A 13,613-nucleotide genomic window follows, 5' to 3' on the forward strand; every position below is an offset into this window, starting at 1 on the left:
GGTCGTACATACTTAAAGAAGGGAACTGCGCTAAAAAAGACACCCATGTTTGCGCCCGTCCATGTCCTTACTCGTCCGTGTCTTTTTTAGCGCAATTCCCTTCTTTAAGCACATGCTTCTTCTTCCTTCTTATATCTTGCTTTATAGGTGCGTGTTCTAATAGCGTCCTCGATCACCTTGCCCTGGGGTTGCCCCGAAACCAGAATGGTGCGCTTTGCACCGCCGTGGTGGCGCACTGCGGAGGGTCACCACGGCTGGACCAACAGGCTGGTTGGTCGTGGTTGGTCCGGGTTGGTCGTGGCTCGCGGACGCTCCTGTGTACGAGGCTTCAGCGACTTCGTTCGTAGCTAAGTACTCTTTTATCTTAATTAGCTAGTGTTTTGAAGTGTTTTCTTTTGCATGGAGTAGGGGCGCAAATTTTGAATTTTTGGTAGGAATAGTAAACGTACCGGCTTTGTCTAGGTCTGGCGGCTCCCCCGTTAGGCCTAGGTGGTAGGAGGGACCTATTTGGTAGGCTTATTTAATTCTTTCAGCTAGCTCTTCGGATTCTTACATGGAGTAGGGAGTGATAATTCTTTATTTTTGTTTGGTATAGCGGTCGAGGTCGGCTTTGCGTGAGTGATTTGGCGAACTTGCTCGTTGGGCCTAGGGACGTAGGCCTAGCGATGAAATCGAAGAACGTGAAGGCCGAGGGGGACGGGGAGCAAGTGCAGTGCGACGAGTGCCTGCGATGGTGCTTCCTCGACGAGACTAAATTCCAGAATTTAGCAGACGCGGAGGGGTCTAGCTTCACGTGCAGGTCGTGCGAGGGCGTCAGGGAAGCCGTCCAAAAACTGGAAGAGAATTGGGCGGTTAAGTTCGAAGAGCTTAAGGCAAACCTGAGGGAGGAGCAGGAGAAGCGGGTAGCACTGCAGGCGAAAGTTGAAAATTTCGTCAAGGTGGAGGCGGCCCAGGCCGTGCAGTTAGTAAGGACTGTGGCCGAGCTTGAGGAAGAGAAAGAAAGGAGCGCCGAACAGAAAAAGCGGCTCGACGCGCTTGAGACGCGGGCAGCCGAGAATGTCGGGTCAGGACACCAAAGCGGTGGCAAAGACTCAGAAAGTAGGGTAGACCCTACAGGCGAAGTGGGAGGCAGGGAGCCAAAGCAAGCGGTCGCCAGCTCACCGCAGGTGGATCGGCGTAGCTATAGTGAAGCAGCGCAACACGCCCCGAGTGAGGCGACGCTGCAGCCACAGGAAGCTGGAAAGAGCGGCACCTACCTTCAGGCCGCCACGCGGAAAAAGCAGGAGCCCAGGGGACAATGCCCTTTGTCGCGCCCGAATCACACGGAAATGGACACAGGGAAGCAGGGAGAGGTAGGAGAGAGTGAAAGGGTGATTATCGCTGGCGACTCAAACATGGCTGGGTGCTCAAAAGCAATTGTGGAGAGGGTGAAAGGCGACAAAAGAGTGGCGGTAGGGACATTTCCAGGGCGGACACTGAGTTCTGTCATGGAGCGAGCAAAAGAAAAGCTCACGGAAAATGCCCACGTGCGCAACCTCGTCGTAGTAGCAGGTGGGCTAAATGACGTCCTAAACAGGAAAGGGCCAGGACTAGCCCAGCGCTTGGCGAAGGGGGTGCACGACTTGCGCGAGCTATCCCCTCAGGTGCAGATCGTGGTGTGCACGGTGCCGGAGGTGCCTGTGCGTGACAGTCACGTACAAAGAGCCGTAATGGCTGCCAATGAGGCAATATGGAAAATGAGCCGAGAGAAAGGCTTCGAGGTTGTCGAAGTAAATAGGGAAGTGAGAAGTTGTGGTTTTAAACGAGATGGGATCCACTTCAATTACAGGCTAGCACGAGAAGTGGGCTGGCGACTTGGGGGTCGCGCTGTTGCTTGTTTAGGGGGGCCGCGGGCGCTCAGGAGGTCAGAGTAGGTAGTAATGAAGAAGGTCCCCTAGGGGAACATCAGCTGAGCATCGCCGTCGATAACAGAAAAAGGAGGAAAGCAAGAATAAGAGCTCGCCATGCAATAGGCTACATAAACATGCAGGGCGGCAGAAGAAAGGAATAGTGGGCAGAAATTGAGGAGCAGTTACATAGAGAACAAATAGGGGTGTATGCGGTTACAGAAACGCACCTTATAGACTCAGAAGAGCCGCCAGTTATTTAAGATTATGTATGGGAAGGGTGCAACAGAACTAAGTCGGAAAGAAAGGGAGGGGGATGCGGAATGCTCATCCATCAGGGAGCCAAATGGAAAAGAATAAATTCACAATGTCAAGAGCATCTTTGGTTATCAGGTACAATAGGTGGGAAAGAAACTTGGCTGGGAGTAACGTATTCCGGACAGGCCGCTATTGGAACATGAACCTGGCAACGTTTAACGCTAGAACGTTATCTAGTGAGGCGAGTCTAGCAGTGCTATTGGAGGAATTAGAGGGCAGTAAATGGGATATAATAGGGCTCAGTGAAGTTAGGAGGCCAAAAGAAGCATATACAGTGCTAAAAAGCGGGCACGTCCTGTGCTACTGGGGCTTAACGGAGAGACGAGAACCAGGAGTCGGATTCCTGATTAATAAGAACATAGCTGGTAACATACAGGAATTCTATAGCATTAACGAGAGAGCGGCAGGTCTTGTTGTGAGACTTAATAAGAGGTACAAAAGAAGGTTGTACAGGTCTACACCCCTACATCCAGTCATGATGACCAGGAAGTCGAAAGCTTCTATGAAGACGTGGAATCGGCGATGGTTAAAGTCAAAACAAAATACTGTATACTGATGGGCGACTTCAATGCCAAGGTAAGCAAGAAGCAGCCTGGAGACAAGGCAGTGGGGGAATATGGCATAGGCACTAGGAATAGCAGGGGAGAGTTATTAGTAGAGTTTACGGAACAGAATAATATGCGGATAATGAATACCTTCTTCCGCAAGCGAGATAGCCGAAAGTGGACGTGGAGGAGCCCGAACGGCGAGATTAGAAATGAAATAGACTTCATACTCTGCGCTAACCCTGGCATCATACAATATGTGGACGTGCTCAGCAAGGTACGCTGCAGTGACCATAGGATGGTAAGAACTCGAATTATCCTAGACCTGAGGAGGGAACGGAAGAAACTGGTACATAAGAAGTCGATCAATGAGTTAGCGGTAAGAGGGAAAATAGAGGAATTCCAGATCAAGCTACAGAACAGGTATTCGGCTTTAACACAGGAAGAGGACCTTAGTGTTGAAGCAATGAACGGCAATCTTGTGGGCATCATTAAGGAGTGTGCAACAGAAGTCGGTGGTAACTCCGTTAGACAGGATACCAGTAAGCTATCGCAGGAGACGAAAGATCTGATCAAGAAACGCCAATGTGTGAAAGCTTCTAACCCTACAGCTAGAATAGAACTGGCAGAACTTTCGAAGTTAATCAACAAGCGTAAGACAGCTGACATAAGGAAGTATAATATGGATAGAATTGAACATGCTCTCAGGAATGGAGGAAGCCTAAAAGCAGTGAAGAAGAAACTAGGAATTGGCAAGAATCAGATGTATGCGTTAAGAGACAAAGCCGGCAATATCATTACTAATATGGTTGAGATAGTTCAAGTGGCTGAGGAGTTCTATAGAAATTTATACAGTACCGGTGGCACCCCCGACGATAATAATAATAATAATAATAATAATAATAATACTTTTATTGCCAATAATCAAATCAGTACATTCATACAGGCCTGCCAAAGCCTTTGAAGGCTTGAGCGGCAGTGCCTGGCAGGCAGCAAAACCATACACGGTACATTGATATACCAGTTATAAGCAGCGAACTCAAGTATGGAACACCAAAAAAAGGTTATTAGAATTTATACAGTGTCTATGAAAAGAAATTTCATTGAGCATAATGAAACACAGAAGTACAGCAATGCGTGTGAACAAAAATTGCCGTGAGGTGATGCATAACCATATACCAGACTGACCGTCATGGTGCAAAGGAATGGCACAACCACATGCATAAAACACAAGCAGTAACGGTAAATAAATGGAACAAGTACGCTTTTACTAACAGACACGCCTTAGCAGTCTCTTTAACTTATTTCGTTTTGGCACAAAATGTGCTGTGCGGTAATTTATTGAAATAGGTGGGCACATAATGGGCACGAGCTCTAGTGCCGTACCTTGTGGAACAACGTGGCCTCCAAAAGGGGTCCCTGGGCCTTAAGCATCGGGAAGCTGTGTATGGAACTAGGAATTGACTGCACCAGAAGTGTTTCAAAACAACCGTTTGCATTAAAAGATCATTGAAATTCGGCATCGAAAGTACTTTGAAACGGTCTGTGTCAGCATTCAGGTTCAGATCATAAGATATGTTTTTTAAGAGGGAGTGCAGTATCGCATTTATTCTGTTGTGCCAGCGGACAGCACAGTGCCCGTAAATTGTTATTCCATACCGGAGTAGACTGTAGCCTAAAGCATGAGTTATAGTTTTCCTTACTGATAAGGGCATGTAGTATCTTATATTGTACAGTAGACAGGATACGGCGCGAAGCTTTTTACAAACGTAAGCAAGGTGACTGTTCCAAGAAAGATCGCTATCAAGATATAAACCAAGATATTTTACAACAGGTGAGTACTTTAAAGGTTTACAAGAACAAGCTGAACAATCTGAAGAATGCAAAACAAGAGGATAGTCAAGGGCTACCCTCCTTAAAGGATTATGGAAGCAGATTAATTGCGTCTTAGATACATTTATAGTAATTAGGTTGTTTTGAAACCAATCCATAGTTTTTGTGGCAGCAGACTGTAAAGAAGCAATCGCATCATAGTAGGTGTGGGCGGTAGTTACGATCATCGTATCATCGGCGTATTGATAAAGAGAAACGGGTATCACGCTAGAGAGGTCATTTACAAAAATATTAAATAATAATGGGCTGAGTATAGATCCCTGTGGAACTCTAGCATTAATAATGGAGAATGCACTATGAACTTCCCCAACTGAGACGACCTGACGCCTACCCCGAAGGAAATTTGCTAACAACGACCAGAAAGCACCCCGAAATCCTAACAAGAAAAGCTTATTTAACAGCCGACCATGATGAACACTGTCAAAAGCCTTGCTACAATCAAGAAGGAGCGCACAAGCAACTTTGTTATTATCGAAAGCTATATTCAACTGATCGGATAAATCTTCCAGAAGGGTTTGAGTGCTTTTGCCGGGTCGGAAACCATACTGACTAGGCGACAAAATGCTGTGGGCGTCCAGAAAGCTTGTCATTGTTAACAATAAGTGTTTTTCAAGTATTTGAGCGATAGAAGGCAGAATTGAAATGGGGCGATAGTTTTCAATTTTATTACGTGCACCGCTTTTATAAAGAGGTATAACCTTCGCTGTTTTCAGTTTTACAGGAATTTCACCACTTGAAATTATGCGATTAAGTAGTGTTAGCAAAACTTCTTGGATGTATTCATATGTTCTGCGCAACTCATTAATGGAAATGCCATCAATTCCAGGAGATTTATTACATTTTAAATTGAATATAATCGATCTTAGCTCTTCCTGAGAAATTGAAGGCAGATATGCCGATTCACTAATGCTGTGACGCAAAGTACAAGAATCTACCTGCAGGTTTGCGTTTCTCATTACACGAGAGAAGTGATTATTAAACTCATCAGAAATATTCTGTCTGCCGCTGGATAAATTGGAAGGAAAATAATTCATTATATCAGCTCGCGTATTAGTGCTTCTAAAGCTGTTAATTAACGACCATGTTTTCTTACTGCTGTAACTAGCGGTGTTAAATTTGTCTCGAAAATGTATTCGCTTTGCGGAGCGGATCATGGCAGTAACTTTGTTTCTGAGCAGCTTAAATTGGGCCCGTAAGTCTGCACGATTCGGGGCACGCTTGCATTGGGCCCACAGTAAGTCTTTTTCTTTTATTGCTGCGAGTATGACAGACGACATCCACTTGTTATCCACGTTACGTTGTTTGATATGTATTGTTCGGGTAGCACTATCTTTTAAGTTTTTGAACACTTCCACGAGTTTATCATATATGGCAGCAGGAGACTCTATTGCTAAAAAAGATTGCCAGTCATATTGAGCCACCAGATTATCAAATATTTTCGGATCAAGCACTGAAATTAGTTTTTTAGAATCTGTGGGCGCTGTCGCAGTATCTGGATAACTCATTGAGGCGCAAACGAAATAGTGGTCAGCAATCTTAATTTCTACAATAGCGGATTTTATGGCTAGATTTTGCGCACGAACGATAACGTGATCAATGCAGGACACAGTGAGCTTACCAGCCAGAAATTCCTCACGAGTCGCTTCACAAATGACGCATTCCAAGCCCCATTTGGAAAGGCTATCGAGGTAATCTGCGACCAAGCCTACAGTAGGACGCAAAAGGTCAATATTGATATCACCTGTGATACACACGTGTTCCTCGAGCGATAAGGTTGACATGTGGAATCGAGTTCGGATAAGAAAAGCCGCGCATTAAAACTAGGAGGTCGGTACACCGATAACAGAATCACCGAAAAAACAGGTGTGCTCAAGCGCAGCGATATCACTTCAGCTTGGGAAAAGGAAAACGTTAACCGTGAAGCTGCCCATCTGTTACTTATAAAAACTGCAATGCCTCCTCCTTTTCTGCTTGGACGCGTGTACGAGAAGCCTTGGAAACCCGGCAATGAATACTGTGGAATGCTCTCGGCAGGAATATTAATTTCAGTAAGTACAAAAGCATCGAACGTTAGGCGAGATGATGAAATGATGGCATAAAACTGATTCCAGTGTTTCCGAAGGCTGCGAATGTTCACATGAGCAACTTTGAAACTGCTGGTGGAGGCATCAGAAAAAAAAAAAAAACTATTTACCTCCGCAAAATCAGTGCATTTCATACTCTCTATGCCAGCCATGTCTAGGCAATCCTATCCAAATCCGAGAATTTCTCAACTCGAATGAAAGGTGCTCCCTCAGATTTTCTTGCTAGAACCTTTCCGTTCCTCGTCCACACGAACTTATATCCATTTTCCTTTCCTTTGGAACGGGCCAACCGGAAAAGCTCCCGGTTCAACCGCGTCAAGTTTTCGTTGAAGAACAGACGAGGAAACTTCTCCGGCTGAGCAAGATCCGAGAGACACTTCCGAGCACGAAACCATTTTTCTTTCACTGAAGCGTTCTGTACTTGCACAAGGATAGGAGAGCTAGAGCTAGATTTATTCCCGGTCGGTAAACGGTGTATCCTGCAAATTTCATCTTCCTGGAAGTTACTTAGGCGCAGTTGTCCAGCTAAGTCGCACATGAAGGACTTAGCATGAAGTCTTCACCAGGCTTCAAAGGGAGGCCATGGATTTCGAAATTGCAACGCCTGCCATATTGATCAAGTTCGTTTAATTGCATCGTTGTTTGGTCTAGGATTTCAGCCTGACGGGCGACTGTACCGGAAAGTGACTCCACCTGAGCCCGTAGCTGAGACACTTCGGTTTGATAAGTAGTCACAGTGGAGAGCATAGAATCATACTTTTCAGAAAGGAAAGCGACAGAGGCTTGAATGCCGGTCACCGTATCAGCCATCTTTTCACAAGTTGCCTTGAAAGAGAGCAGTTCCTGAACCTTTACCATGAGCGTCTGAACAGTGCTGGTTAATTGGTCAAGTTTGGTATTAATAGACGAAAAGTGGGGGCCGAGTGAGCCATCGCTATTACTGGAACCAGCACCAGAGCTACACGTCTGACACGTCCATGTTTCACGTTTAACAGTGGACATTTTGGTGTAAACACTGTCTGTTATCCCGGAACAGTGTTTCCCTGAATGGAAACTTGCTTTGCAACCGGAACATACAAGAAATTTGCCCTCTACCGGCTTGTCGCATACCGAACACACAGAAGACATTGCAGAACACACAGAAGGCAGTGCGGTGCAGTCAGCGGCAAAACAGCCAAATGTGTACGTACTAAAGGCAGTTTAAGAAACCTACCTGCCAAGAAACGAAGTAATGTCTTAGTGTAACCGGCCGGTTTTGCCGCTGACTGCAGGGAAGCACCGGGGAGGCAGGCCTTATGTACGCTGCAACAGACACCAGGCGGACCGGGTTGAGTTGTCTTGCACCAGGGGATGCTCCGGAGCCGTACACGGATAGGACCGTGAAATGCAGAGGCCGCATGCGCCGCAGAGCGTCCGTGATGCCAGCGACTGACGACAGGGATGATAAGATCCGGGAGATGCCGCCGCGTCCAGCCTGTGAAATCTGCCAAGAAACGAAGTAATGTCTTAGTGACACCGGCCGGTTTTGCCGCTGACTGCTGACGCTGAATGGAAGAGAGAATAGTCTAGAGGAATTCGAAATCCCACAGGTAACACCGGAAGAAGTAAAGAAAGCCTTGGGAGCTATGCAAAGGGGGAAGGCAGCTGGGGAGGATCAGGTAACAGCAGATTTGTTGAAGGATGGTGGGCAGATTGTTCTAGAGAAACTGGCAACCCTGTATACGCAATGCCTCGTGACTTCGAGCGTACAGGAATCTTGGAAAAACGCTAACATAATCCTAATCCATAAGAAAGGGGACGCCAAGGACTTGAAAAATTATAGACAGATCAGTTTACTGTCCGTTGGCTACAAAGTATTAACTAAGGTAATTGCAAATAGAATCAGGAACACCTTAGACTTCCGTCAACCAAAGGACCAGGCAGGATTCCGGAAAGGCTACTCAACAATAGACCATATTCACACTATCAATCAGGTGATAGAAAAATGTGCGGAATACAACGAACCTTTATATATAGCTTTCATTGATTACGAGAAAGCATTTGATTCAGTCGAAACCTCAGCAGTCATGGAGGCATTGCGTAATCAGGGTGTAGACAAGCCGTATGTAAATATACTGAAAGATATCTATAGAGGCTCCACAGCCACCGTAGTCCTCCGTAAAGAAAGCAACAAAATCCCAATAAAGAAAGGCGTCAGGCAGGGAGATACGATCTCTCCAATGCTATTCACAGCGTGTTTACGGGAGGTATTCAGAGACCTGGATTTGGAAGAATTGGAGATAAGAGTAAATGGACAATACCTTAGTAACTTACGATTGGCTGATGATATTGCCTTGCTTAGTAACTCAGGGGACCAACTGCAATGCATGCTCACTGACCTGGAGAGGCAGAGCAGAAGGGTGGGACTAAAAATTAATCTGCAGAAAACTAAAGTAATGTTTAACAGTCTCGGAAGGGAACAGCAGTTTACGACAGGTAGCGAGGCACTGGAAGTGGTAAGGGAATCCATCTACTTAGGACAGGTAGTGACTGCTGATCTGGATCATGAGAGTGAAATAATCAGAAGAATAAGAATGGCCTGGGGTGCGTTCGGCAGGCATTCTCAGATCACGAACAGCAGGTTGCCATTATCCCTCAAAAGAAAAGTTTATAACAGCTGTGTCTTACCAGTACTCACGTACGGGGCAGAAACTTGGAGGCTTACGAAAAGGGTTCTACTTAAATTGAGGACGACGCAACGAGCTATGGAAAGAAGAATAATTGGTATAACGTTAAGGGATAAGAAAAGAGCAGATTGGGTGAGGGAACAAACGCGAGTTAATGATATCTTAGTTGAAATCAAGAAAAAGAAATGGGCATGGGCAGGACACGTAATGCGGAGGGAAGATAACCGATGGTCATTCAGAGTTACGGAATGGATTCCAAGGGAAGGAAAGCGTAGCAGAGGGCGGCAGGAAGTTAGGTGGGTGGATGAGATTAAGAAGTTTGCAGGGACAACATGGCCACAATTAGTACATGACCGGGGTAGTTGGAGAAGTATGGGAGAGGCCTTTGCCCTGCAGTGGGTATAACCAGGCTGCTGATGATGATGATGAACGTATTTGTGGACCGGAAAAAATTGCACAGAGAAGAATAAAGAGTTAGTGGAATGCATAAGCGCTGATATTAAGGGTTTCGGGAATGGTGCTGAGATTGTCCTATTAGGTGACATGAATGCCCACATACAGGATTTAGATGGCTATACCGACAATAACGGGAAGTCAATGCTAGACCTTTGCGAGCAACATAACCTCGTGATCGTGAATACAAGGGCTAAGTGTGAAGGACAGATCACGTGGGAAGTGGGAAACCGGCAATCGACCATTGATTACAGTCTGATGACAGAAGGAATTCATGATAAGTTGAGAGAAATGGTCATCGATGAGGAAAGGTTTAACAGCATAGGGAGTGACCATAAACGCATCATTTTGAATATGGGATATGTAGTTGGGAAAGAGAGCAAGGAAAGCACAATGGCCAGTCCAAATTTGAACGCTGAACAAATAGCAAATATAGTCACTATAGTTGAGGAAGAACTTGGCAAGTGGCCAAGTAAGGAGTGGTAATATGGTGAGCTTCTAAGTGTAATAACGACAGAAATACGGAAAGAGAAACAACATGTTCGTTGGAAAGGAAAAAAGAAACCGAAAAGCTGGTGGAACAAGGAGATACGAGAAGCGATCGCCGAACGACAGAAAACATCTCGAGAGCACAGGCAGGTAAAGAAGGCGCAGATGCCACAGGATGAAGTAACCAGTAAATGGGAAATATACCGGGAAAAAAGGTCTGTGATTCAAATACTGGTGCAAGCAAAATTAGAAGGTGAAAGTGAACGTTGGTTGTCAGAAATACGTGAGAAAAAGAAGGCCGCACCTAGAATATTTTGGAATCACGTAAAATTATTACGCAGGAACTCAACAACAATACAACAACATATCCTAGACGAAGATGAAAACAGACTGGAAGGAGAAGCGGCAATAAATTACATCCAAAAAGTAACAGCCGAATCTTTCCAAGGCAAGGACGAGGTTGTATTTGAAGAAAAAAAGAGCATGAAAGAGACCCAAGTGGAAAAGGAGCTGGTGCTGACAAACTTAGACTGGAAGAAAGCGGAAGAGAAAATTCCTAAGCGCACAGCCACAGGGCTAGACGAGGTTCCCGTTAGGCTGATAAATGAATTGGGACCAAAAAGTAAGGAAGCTCTGGTGACAGCAGTGGAAAAAACTATATAGACGAATACCAGACAGTTGTCGACAAAGTAGAATGAATTTAATTTGTAAAGATAAGGGGGAGAAAGGCAGAATTGACTCGTATAGACCGTTGACCATTACATCGGTAATATACAGGTTAGCAATGCAGGCAATCAAGTTAAAGCTTCAAGCATGGACAGAGAATAATGGCATTTTGGGAGAGCTTCAGAATGGCTTCAGAATAGGTAGCCGTTTGGACGATAACTTGTTTGTTCTTACTCAGTGTATTGAAATATCAAAAGCAGAAAGCAGACCGTTGTATGTGGCCTTTTTAGACATTACAGGAGCCTACTACAACGTAGACCGCAACATTTTGTGGGATATTTTGGAAGGGGAGGGCTTAGGTAACGATTGTATACAGCTTTTGAGAGAGATTTACCTAGAAAATACCGTTTGCGTTGAATGGGAAGGGATGAGGAGCGCGGAGAAAGTTCATATTGACACGTGTACTTATCTTTATCGGGCGACCACGTTTCGCCGCCTAACAAATGTTATCGCACAGCGCGGGACGCGTCTGCATGTATCCGAAGTTTCTGGAAAGTTATCGATGCTTCTATCCGGTGTCTGTTGTCGCCGAACCTTGTATTATCTGATTTCATCGCGTGACTCGAATGTTGTAGAACTTTGTGGAAGGCATGCGGGTCCCAACGATTAGTCTGGAACATTCGACGACTGTTGTACAAAAGCCGACGCGCTTGACCCGCTGATCAGATTTTCGACGATCGCCAAGCGTGTTCGCCACTATCGATGTGCTATAAGTATAGCCTGTTTTGTGGGCACAGGTTCGCCCAATAAAAGTTAGTTTTGTCGTTCACAGTATTGCTACTGTGTTATTGAACGTCACCACCACGTGACATCTGGTGGAGGTGCTTTTCGTTCATATACCGGACGCCCCCGACAAGCCGTGATCCAAGCCCGGACCGCAAAGAGAACACCAACGTAGTCCCGGAGCATCGAGCAAGCCGCCGTCTTCAACAGTTGCCCCCGGAGCACGGACTTCTACCTGAAAAGACCAAGAAGATTGTGGACAAGGCAACCCCAATGGCAGCCCCAGCGTCGCCCATCGTGCTGCAGCAGCCCAGGGAACCTCCGACGTTCCGCGGATCAACATTCGAGGACCCGGAAACCTGGCACGAGACGTATGAGAGGGTCGCTACGTTTAACCGTTGGGACAGCGACGACAAGCTGCGGCATGTCTATTTCGCACTGGAAGACGCCGCCAGGACCTGGTTCGAGAATCGAGAAGCCACCTTAACGACGTGGGACCTGTTCCGAAGCGGCTTCTTGCAAACGTTTACAAGCGTCGTGCGAAAAGAGCGAGCCCAAGCTCTACTAGAAACCAGAGTGCAGCTGCCAAACGAGACAATCGCGATCTTCACGGAGGAGATGGCCCGTCTTTTCCGGCACTCCGACCCGGAAATGTCGGAGGAGAAAAAAGTTCGCTTCCTGATGCGCGGCGTCAAGCAAGACCTTTTCGCCGGACTTATTCGTAACCCACCGAAGACTGTGGCTGAGTTTTCTGCAGAGGCATCGATGATCGAGAAAACTCTGGAGATGCGCACCCGGCAATATAACCGCCAGGGGCAGACGCCGCGGTATGCCATCCAAGGACTGGGGTCGGACGACCTTCAAGAGACCATCAGGGCCATTGTGCGCGGAGAACTGCGCGAGGTCCTGCCTTCGTCGCAGCCTCAAGTAGCTTCGATCGCTGACATCGTGAAAGATGAGGTTCAGCGATCGCTTGGGGTTCCTGAGGTGCAACCTCAATTACCGCAGCCCCAGCCAGAAGCGATGACCTACGCCGCCATCGCACGCCGTCAAGGTCCCCCTCCGCGACCACGCCAGGGCCCTGCAACGACGCAATTGCGTCGTCCGCCGCCGCCGCCGCCAGCACGCCCACCCGTCGCCCAGCGCACCTACGCGAGGAAGACGGACATTTGGCGAGCCCCCGACCACCGTCCGCTCTGCTATCACTGCGGAGAAGCCGGCCATGTGTATCGCCGATGCCCATACCGGGAGATGGGACTGCGAGGTTTCGCCGTCAATGCTCCGCGCCCGCAGCGAGGTGAACGCCCTCACGATATCGCCGACTACCTCGGCGCTACTCAGTGGAGCTCTCGACGACCGTCGCGTTCGCCATCACCAGGCCGCTACCTGTCGCCGCAGCGCCGACCATACACTGGCCCAGCCCGGGGCCGGTCAGCGAGCCCGTATTCGGAAAACTAAAAGCGGCAATCGATGGAGGTGCGGTTGCTGTTCGTCCAACTGACGAAGATCCTCCGCCGCCGACGAAGACGACCAAGAAACCATCTCGACGACCTAATGACGACACGCCGCCGTCCCGACGGAGTCAGGAAGCCAAGACTACACTGACAAAAGACGACTTGACGACGCGACGTTCCAGCTTCAGTTCAACACGACGCAGCCATGATCTGACGCCGAGACCTAACTGCAACGCAAGACAAAGAACCACCGACCTCGACGTGCTTCTCGACGGCCACGCAATCACCGCCTTAGTAGACACAGGAGCCGATTACTCCGTCATGAGTGGACCCATCGCCGCCCAGTTGAGGAAAGTTAAGACTGCATGGGAAGGCC

The sequence above is a fragment of the Dermacentor andersoni genome, chromosome 9, assembly GCF_023375885.2.
Source record: "Dermacentor andersoni chromosome 9, qqDerAnde1_hic_scaffold, whole genome shotgun sequence".
In the NCBI taxonomy this organism is placed as follows: domain Eukaryota; kingdom Metazoa; phylum Arthropoda; class Arachnida; order Ixodida; family Ixodidae; genus Dermacentor; species Dermacentor andersoni.